General features: G+C 38.2%; 1 pseudogene; it reads right to left on the bottom strand.

Annotated features, from left to right (window-relative positions):
- Positions 1-693: 693 nt before the first annotated feature.
- On the bottom strand, positions 694-10065 carry LOC102873595 (annotated as a pseudogene).
- Positions 10066-10720: the final 655 nt, after the last annotated feature.

Genomic DNA, 10720 nt, shown 5'->3' on the forward strand with positions numbered 1-10720 from the left:
ACTGTTTACAGAAGGCATACAAAATGTGAAATGAAAAAGACTTAAAATTTAAAAAATGGAAATTGATAGACTGTAAATGCTAACAAAAAGAAAACAGATATAGTAATATTAATTTTAGGTCTAAGGTGAAAAACAACAAAAAGGAGCAAAGAAGGATATTTTTTAAAAAAATACTGGTAAAAAACCCAAAGTCCAATAACTAGAAAATAAATAAACCTTCCTAACTTGATAAAGGTTGGTTTTGTTTTTGTGAGTTGCTATCAAGTTGTCTATACTGATAGTGACCCATTGAATCTGCCCTCTCATGCACATCCTTGTCATCTCTGACGCCCTCAAGCCCCTTGTTCTGTGTCAGCCAACTTATTGAGAATATTCCTCATTTTCTCTGACCATCTACTTTTCTCTTTTTTCTCCTTTGTGGTACTTTTAGTTTTCTACCTCGAACATGAACAGTGTGAACATGGGTCTGAAAAACAAGTTGCACTGAAACATTCCAGTAGGTAACATAGAGCAGTTGGTGGACACTGAGGGAGAGGGTGTCGTGAGTCCAGAACAGCTTCCCCTGAGGGACTTTTGGTCCAAGCCCACAACCCAAAAGTGCTCTCAGTAGGGTGGAATAGGACCATGCACTGCAGACTGGGGCAGTGAGGACAAGAAGGACCGGTCACAATGGGGGTTGGTGCTGAGCATGAGCTAATTGGCTTCTGCGCGCATGCTTTCTTTCTGTTGTTGCTTGATAAAGTTGATCAGCCCCTTGGTGGAAGAATCATGAGAGGTCACTGGCTTGGTGCCCTCAAGTTCAGGTTCACTTTTCTTAGCCAGCTGCTAATCCAGCTCCACTCCCCACTGGTCGAAGCCATTGATGCATCAGATGACTTCCCGATTGTAGATCTTATGCTCATACATGACAACCAAGGCTCCAAGAATGAATGGCATAATCTTGGTGAACACAATGGAAAGTGTTGGGCAATCTCCTTCAAAAACCTTGTGTGGCAGCAGATTTTCAATTCCTCTGGACTCTTTCCTGTGGCTTGGAGCTACTTCCTGGCCTATTCTTATGTCTTCCCCTTCATCAAGGCCTCAGTCTGGGCTAAGAAGTTGGTCAGAGGGTCTTGCGATGCAACCTATTCCATACAGAGTGCTGGGTCTGGACCAGGATGAGGAAGTCACAAGGTATCTTTCTGGTGCCTTGGTGGATAAATTGGTAGAAGGCATTCTGGCCATTGGTCCCTGGGTCCCTATAAGATGGAGCCCTCTGGTGGTCCACATAGACTGGACTTGGTAATGTACTTCCCATTTGATTCCATACCACCCTGACAGAAGTAGACAACAAAGCGATGGAGGTACTTGGTCATAGGACAGCATAGCCTGAGTCTTACAGTCAAAGCAGTTGATGTACCAGATCCCCAGCAGAGCCAGCAGGACAGGGTGTTCTTCTCCAGGGGTGCAGTTCCAAAGTGTGCCCTGACAACGGCTGCTCAGAGTTGGCAAAGCCTATATGCAGGGCCGATGGTTGACCACAGGGAGTACCGTCCTCCTACCCAACCCCAGAACTCAAACATGTATTGAGAGTTAGTTCCAAACTCCTTCACTTTGGTTGTGTTGGTAGACAGGGCAATAAAATGTTTGGCGACTGCAGAAGGGTCCTTTTGCCATTGGTGATGGAGACAATGATGAACAGGGAGAACTTGGGGCTCAGTGAGGCCAGGGTTTTAGCAATGTGTGTTCCATCATTGCTAGAGACAAACCAGACACCAGACTCGAAGACCATCTGCAGAGTATGACTTGAGGGTTTCAGTCACCATGAGGTCAGAGTTCCCAATGCTCATACTGATCACATCTGTAATGGGCTTACCTGTGTACCCCTCCAATTCACCACTTTGTACACACTGGCAGACAGACTTCATCTTGTCCAGAACCCTGTTGACCTTGAGCATCACATCCTTGGTGTCCACCATGAAGAGTGTGTTTGACTGGTTCCACAGGGCCACATGCAGCACTGCTCGCTCCACAGTGAAGTTCATTTTGTCACCATTGAATGCGTGCTCCCAGGCAGTCTGGGCTTGGCCAGGTCCACCAGCATACACATTCTGTCCTCCATCAGCAGGTGGCATCTGTCCGTGTTGAGGGCCAAGCTGAAATGGTTGAAGAGCTCCCTGTCTGAGTTGGAGAGTGACATAGCCTGAGCTCAGAGCCGTGTTCCAGGTGCCACTGCTGCAGATTCAGGGACTGAGAGTGATCGTGGCTGTGGGGGAATCGTTTGGGTGCATCTTAGGTCTCAAACTGGCATCATTGCTCCTCAATAATTTGGAGAAGTCCTTGATTGCAAAGTTTCCCAGTGAAATACATCTTCTGATCACCTGAATGCTGGTACCAAGTGGATCAAGTAAGATGAGGTAATTGGCAATCTGGATCTTTTTTTCCAAGCCATAGTCTTCCCAATTGTCTGTCATTCATCTGAAAGCTGGACAATGACTGAAGATGATGAGAAAATCAATGACTTTGAATTGTGGGGCTATAAGAAGAGTACTGAACATTCCATGGACTGCTGAAAGGAAAAAAAAAACAAACAAACCAAAAAAACACCAACCAAACCCAAAACAAAAAACCAAACAGGTCTGTCCTGGAGAAAATCAAACCAGGGTGCTCCTTACAGGCAAAGATGGTGGAACTCCATCTCACATAATTTGGGCCTGTTATCAGGAAGATCCTGTCTTTGGAAAAGGACATCATGCTTGGAAGAGAAGACGCTCAGCACAAGAAAGGGAGCTCTTAGATGAGATGGAGTGACACAGTGGCCGTGCCAACAGGTCAGGTACAGGGAGGTTGGCTCAGGAAAGGGCGAGGTTCAGAACCGTTGTTCACAGGTCACTGAGTGGTAGCAGACTTGACAGCACATAACACCGACAACATAAATCTGTAACAGACATAGAAACATTCTCTTCCAAGTCTGTAACAAGATAGACTGCTCATTATACCTGCTTTTTAATGTTGGGCTGAGAGTTAATACAATATGAAAAGGAGAAGAAATGAGAATAACCAATATTGGAAACAGGCAAAAGTTTATAGACTGTTTACAAACACATGACAGTCAGTTTGGGGAGGGATCACTAGAAGAATAAGGAAAAGTAAGAAATAAGAAATCTGTCAGTGTTTATAGCTCATCAAGTACCTGAGATAGATAAATTCCTAGAAATAAAAATAACGAGAAATATATAAGATATATATGAAGTAAACTAGTGAATTTTCATTAAAAGTCACAATAGAATTAATGAAGAGAAATAGCATATTCTTGGATTGGAAGACCCAACATTGTAAAGATGACCATTTTCCTCAAATCAATCCATTAAATTTAATGCAGTGCCAACCAAAAATCCATGAAAATAAGTCTTTTTTTCGTGGGATTTAACAAACTGTTTCACATTTATTAAAGAGAAATGAAATTAAACCATGAAATAACTACCTGATAAGGAGCAACGAAAGAAGAATTGCCTTTTAAAAATAAGCCAGGACAACAGAACCATCAACTGAGCGGATTCTGATTCGGTGATCCTCCCGGATGAGTAGAAGCCCCATGTGGTTTCTAAAGCTGTAATCTTTATAGAGAAAGCTTCGTCTTACTCCTGTGGAGCAGCTTTGTAGGTTCGAACCACCAGCATTTTGTTTAGTAGTTTTATACTTAACCACTGCACCGCCAAGGCTCTTAGAATTGCCTTATCTATTATGAAACCATACAACAAAGCTATTCATGAAATAATTAAAGTGGTATGACTCTGGTACAAGACCATGTATCGAGATCATTTGATGGAATAAATGGTTGGTTCAGAAATAGACACATTCCTAGAAAGACATTTGGTTTCTGCTAAAAATGGTCTTTGTGCTGCTCACCCAGGTGTGGCACCTACCTATCCGTTTGAATCTACCAATTGTTCTGATGGAGAAAGATGGACAAAATTGTTCTGATGGAGAAAGAGGGTCAGCTATCAGCTCCTACTAGACCAATGAGAGTGAATCAATGAGGAAATGTTAGGTGCCACGAAACAGACTCTGACTCAAAGCATCTTATGTACAACAGGCTGACAGACTGTGTGATCCTGCACTTTCCTCACGTCCTCTGCTGGCTCAAGCTCATTATTGCAGTGACTATGTCAATCCATCTCATGAAGCAGCTTACTCTTTTTTTTTTCCTGTCTCTCCATCTTTCTAAGCATGAAGCCCTTTTCCAAGGACTGGCCTTTCCTGACAACATACGCAAAATATGTGAGGTGAAGTTTCATAACCCTTACCTCGAGCAAGCACTTCTTCCAATACAGACCTGTTTGGTCTTTGGACAGCCCATGTTGATGTTGCTGTTGTGTGCCATTGAGTTGGAACCAACTCAAAGCTGACCCTCCAGCAGGTTTCCAGAGGCTGTAAATCGCTTGGGAGATGGTCCATCTTTCTCCCACAAAGCAACTGGGGCATATAAACTGCATGCCTTTGGATTGGCAGCACAACTCCAGACCACTAGAGTTCTCTTGGTAGTCCATAGTATATTCAGTACCCTTCGCCAACACCACCATGCAAAAGCATCAGTTCTTCTTCAGTTTTCCTTGTGCATTGTCCAATTTTACATTCATATACAACAATTGAAAAGATCATGGCTTGCATTAGGCAAGTCTTTGCCTTTAAACTGACATTCCTGCTCTTTAACATTTTAGAGAAGTCCCTGGCAACAGAGTTTCCGATGCAGTATTTCTTTTGAAATCTTGACTCTGGGTGTTGAGTGTGGATCTAAGTAAAATGAAATTCTTGACAACTTCAATCTTTTCTCTATCATCATGTTGCTTGTTGGTGTTGTTGTGAGAGTTTTTGCTTTCTTGATGTTGAGGTGCAGTCCACACTGAGGGCTGGAGAGATCTTAGTCAGTCAGTCAGTACTTCAGGTCCCCTCTTCACTTTCCACAAACAGTCATCTCCTTTGCATATAGCAGGTTGTTGATGAATCTTCCTCCAATCCTGTTTGTCCTTTTTTTTTTATTAAATAATAGTATTCTATTTGAATACTATTCCATTTTATTCATCCCATTTGAATAATTGCCACAAATTAATAATTGATGAGGTAGTTAACTGCCAATTTATAAAAATAAAATAACATCAGATCACAACTTCACACAAAATACAAAATATTTAGAAAGCTAAATAAATACTTAAAAACCAAAAACAAGTGTAAGAAAAAGTATAGACAACTGTAATTAATTTGGTCTTAAGTTCTTCCCAAACATGATGTGAAATCCAGAAGAAATCATAAGTAACTTGATAATAAATGGCAACACATTTTAATGTTATAAGTATAAAATACAAAAAAATTTTGTAAATTATGTACTTCAGACCCATGCATTTTACTCTGTGTAAGTTATGCCATGATTTTAAAAAACAATTTTAAAAGTTACAAGGAGAAAATGCTTGTAACATAAAAAGTGAAGAATAACTTTCAGAATATACAAAATAATACAGTTAGAAAAAAATTTAAACCAATAGTCAAAAGGGCAATTGGCAGGAGAAGAGAAATGGCCAAACAGCATCTGAAAGATATTTAAATGTACTAATCAGGAAAAAAGTTAATATAAGAAACAATAAGATACTACTTTCTAAGTAATCTGATTGATCAACACAAAAATAGATAAGCAACAGCCAGACTGGTTGGTAAACATGGACAAATGGTTCCTCACAGTGAAACCTGGTGGATTGTAAATGAATTTTTAAAGTCAGTTTGACCATTTGAGAGGTAATTGCAAGTGTCATCAATCTATAAATTGAGTTTCTTGATTTGTATCTTAGATAAATGATTGCACCTGTGTACACTGACATATGTGTAAGAGTATTGCAGTATTGTTTAGGGAAGGAAAAAACCAAAATAGAAACAATCTAATTATTCATGGAAGTGATTTTATAAACTTTGATTCTATACATTTATGGGATGCAATCCAATTCATGGACCAAAAATGTAAATCTTTACAGCTGCTATAAGTATTTAGAAAATATATATTTATATTAAGTTATATTTTACTTTCATAAGAGCTGTTATTAATATTTTAATATTTATATTCAATTAAGATAGAAATGCATAGAGAAATAATTGATATGATCAGAACAAACAATATGTAGTTACATTTTACAAAATGGGAGAGGGAGGATAATGGAATTGGAGATAGGAATGGAAAAGAAGAACTTCTAGTATTTATAATATGTATTTAACTATTTTTTATTTTGTGATAATGTATTATATGGTTTACATAAATATTTATAAACAATATTCTTATTATGAAAGCAATATATATTATTGTAGAAAATTCAGCTAAGAAAATAAAAATTGGTCTGTAACCCAGAAATAGCTACTATTAACATTTTGGTCTATAACTTACCAGGTTTTTTCCTATTCATACACAATCTTTAATAAAAATGGCTATTTCCTATTGTGACAATCTTCCCTAATACGAAAATACTCATCTATCATATCCTTTTAAAAAGGATATCCATTTACTAATTTGCTTAACAAACACTAGGGGTAGAATGGTGAGTAAGAATGTGATGTATTTAATCAACCTCCTGTTGCTGAACTTCTAGGCTTTCTTCAGTATTTCTCTGTTAAAATCAGTGTTGAAGATGGCCCATAACTAAATTCATATTGTGGTTACTTCCTAATACTAGATTCCTAGATCACTGGACTGGTTATTTCTGGATTAGAAGTAGCATGCATTTCCCAAACCTTTGAGATATATATATACTTTGCTTTTTTAAAGTTCTTTAGAAAACAATTTTTACTCACCAGTTGTACAGGAGGATACTAATTTCCCAGGACGCTGACTAGTATTAGCTATTGATGTTTTTCTCAAATTTGAACCTAATAAGTAAAATCTGGAATTTTCTTGCTTTTTTAATGAATCCATTCTTTGATTGTGAATACAATTTTATATTCGTGTTATTACCCGTTTGACTCTATGTTGTAAATTCACATACATTTTCAGTCTACAAACCACAAACTGAGATTGCATTTGATTGCCTATATAGGTCTGCACAATAGTTTTGATTGCTTATATAGTTCTGCACAATATTAGCTGCCTAAATATATTATTAAGCATTATAAATTTACTTATTTTATAAATTTATCAATATCTATACAATATAGAGTGAAAAACATCATTCTATAAGGCAAACCTAACAATACCATTTTACCTTTTGATTGACTTAGATATTCCCTGCAAAAACACTCATATATTTTCAATTAATAATATGCTAAAAATAAAAAAAAATGTTTTCTGGATAACTCCATTCTTGGAGAAAGCTTTCTTTATAAGAGATTAAAATCTTCTTTAGACTTTTACATGGATTAAGTTTTAAATTAGCATAGAAGAATAGCAATATGAATCAATTTGATCAAAGAAAAAGTGTCACTAATTATTTAAACAAGACACTTACAACAGGGATTTAAAGGCAAAGAAACGGATTTCCCTTGCATGTGGATCAAATCAGAAGTATCCCATAATTGACTCTTTACAAGACCCTGCTTCAGTATAATGGACTAGATATTAAAGCTCTAAGTATTTAAAGCTAGTTTCCGTCTTTGTCTAAATGGAGGCTCGCCACTAAGAGCTATTTTACAAGTCTGACACATTAGCTGCATCTTGGGGAAATACATACACTGGCTTTTCTTTTCCTATAGTCCGGAATTTCAAGTGCTTTCAATAGGTAAATGGTGTGAAATGGGTAACATTGAACCTGTGAGAAGCAATGAGCATCTTAAAAAATAAATTCCAGATGGGAAGGTTGATAGGAGGGATATATAGATGCTGTAATGGTTCTTTTCAGTGAATGAATTTCATCCACCTCCTCGCTAAAAACGGCTTATAGTTTTTCTTTTTTTAAGCCAATTTATTTGTTCAGGACTGGGGGAGGGACTGCGGAATGTCATTCCTCCCTCCATTATTACTTAACATTATTTGAGAACAAAGAACGTTTTGTAAACTGTTGCTTTGAGATCAAACAGAAGAGGAGAAGAAAAGGAGTCATATAAGGAGTATTTTATAACTTTCTTACAGCAGTTAAGTCAAGAGGGTCAAGTCAAGCCCATAGCTCTTCCACACGATGTAATGTTAGATTAAATAACTAACCTCTTCATGCGTTAGTGTTTCCACCACAGAACAGTTTCTGTTAGCTACCACCATAGCACATTACTCAGCGAAACATGATGTGTTTTAATTTGACCAAGTGTTTGGACCTTAACAGCATCTTTAGCGGGGTCGCATACAAAACAACTCAGAAGCAGTACAGTGTAGTGAGAGAGTTTTAATGTTTGACTAACTGCGGTTTCAAATCCCCAATTCACTAATCAGTGTCGCCTAGATCAGGCTACTTAAAGGCCTCAGAGCTTCAGTTTACTCATTTATAAAAATGGGATATTAAGTCCTATCTTTAGGAATGTTAAGAGAACTATATACTTTGATGGTTGCAAGTACAAAGAAGAATGGCTAGTTAACACATCCTCAGAATTTGTACCATTATTAGCAGTAAATGGTTGTTTTTCTTCCCAATCATCAAATTATTAGCCTTTTTGTTGTTGTCAGGTGCCATCAAGTGAAGTACAATCCAAAGCAACTTTATGAACAACCCCATGATCTGTACCCCCTTATCCTGTACCATCCTCCTCATCTCTGATATACTGATGGTCACTGTGTCAATCTATCTTGTTGAGAGTCTTCCTCTCTTCTGCTGACCCTCCACCTTTCCAAGCATGATGTCCTTTTCCAAGGAGCAGTCCCCTTCTAATAATATGCCACAAGTATGTAAGATGAAGCCTCACCATCCTTGCCTCCAAGGATCACCCTGGTTTCACTTCCTCTAAGACCTATTTGTTTGTTCTATAGCAGTCCATGGGATACTCCATATTCTTCTCCAGCACCACAACTCAACAGCATTGATTCTCCTTCTGTCATCCTTAATCATTGTCCAACTTTCAGAGGTATACCAAGTAATTTAAAAGACCGTGGTTTGAATTAGATGTGCTCTAGTGTTTAAAATGACATAATTTAGAGAGATTATTAAAACCTTAGAGAAGTCCTTGACAGCAGATTTGCCCAATGCAGTATGTCTTTTGACTTCTTGACTGCTGGTGTCAAGGGTGTCAATTGCGGATCCAAGCAGAATCATTAGACAAGGTGATACCAAAAGTGGATCCTATTTAGATATAAAAATGCTGGCCATTCTTTCTCTCATAAAAAGTACAGAAGGTTGGAAAATAGATGTATCTGAGTCTACCTTCCAATATTACAAGTGGAATGGAGCCAAAGAAACACCCTCAGAATGAGTGTTTAATGTTCTAGCTTCATAACTTCTCAACACAACTGCAAGAGCCAACAACTCCAAGGTGCTCTAATGTTCCATTAGAAAGAGTTGCACTGGCTAATACAAGGAGGGACTTGCTCTGTAATTCCCACTGCTCTATTTGGCAGGAACTACTCATAAGTGAAAGGTGCTGGTGGAGTCAGGATAGGGATCTGGCCCTGACTCTAGTTAAAGTTCTCCATGTTTTCATTACCAACTCCCTTTTTATGGTTTAGATCTTGGCTATAGTAAACTCCAGATTGAATAGACGCCTCAAATACACATCTGAGACCAGCCTTTAGCCTGAAATAGCAGTCAAGTTGCCTGCAGATGCATTTTTTGAAATGGGGCATAGGAAGGGTTTTTAAAAAAGTCAGGCGTCAAGCTGCCTCACAAATCATTTTTACGTGGCTTCCTGGACCCTTTGTTTTCAACAAATCCTTTAACAGGGGCATTGACTCATTTGTATATTTCTTCAAAGGGACGATTTTGCAGGTAGCTCTTCACCAGGTCTGTTGCCTTCTAAGGTTTGAGAGAAAGAGCATTTTAAAAGAGTAGGGATGTTTATTTTTTGAGAAATCTCTTTAGTACCTGTAGCCATTAGTTCGGTAACTAAACTGAAGGCAATCTCTGGCGTAAAAGTGTCTGTGTAAGTGAGCACATCAGCTTTGAGACCCCAGGACTGAGCTGGAGGTTGAATTGACATCTTCAGGATTTTAACATGATTAACAAACAGACTTGGTTCCCTGTTAGCCTAGGAGCTGACTACACCTTCTTTCATAAATATGCTTCTCTCATACAATATCTGCTTTGAAAGCCAAACAACTTAAACCTCATGAAATTATTCTCGTCCCTTCACGTTGAGTTTTTGAAACAAAAATATAGACATAATTTAGAAAGCAAGTGTGCCTCTAAGAAGTTAAAACATAAGCAAATCTACTTAACCAAAAAGCCAAATTTATTCTCATTTTATTAGGCAGGTGGCGTACATATTAGATGATTTCCCTCTCGGGTTTTACATTTATTTCATGTGTTTTTCTCCAAAGAACAGGAGTTATTCTGTCAAAAGTGGGGAGGTGAAACCTCGGTTAAGGGGATCCTGCAAATTCTACCCTTTCAGCAGAAGTAATTTATAGTTTCATAATATTCCAGGGTTTCTCTTTGTCTTTCACATGACAATTTATGACCAAGGTATTTTCATGTTTCCCTTACCCCTTGCTACAAGCCCTGAACAAATAAACTGGGTGTGTACAGGGTCTGTTTCTCCATGTTATTTTCCAGGTATCATTATTTTTTCTTCCCTTGACCTCTCATGACATAAGCCGAATGCTGCATTGCATTATTTTAACCCAGAAGGCACA

The sequence above is a fragment of the Elephantulus edwardii genome, unplaced genomic scaffold (genome assembly GCF_000299155.1).
Source record: "Elephantulus edwardii isolate Elephantulus edwardi_28Jun2011 unplaced genomic scaffold, EleEdw1.0 scaffold00257, whole genome shotgun sequence".
Classification (NCBI taxonomy): Eukaryota; Metazoa; Chordata; class Mammalia; order Macroscelidea; family Macroscelididae; genus Elephantulus; species Elephantulus edwardii.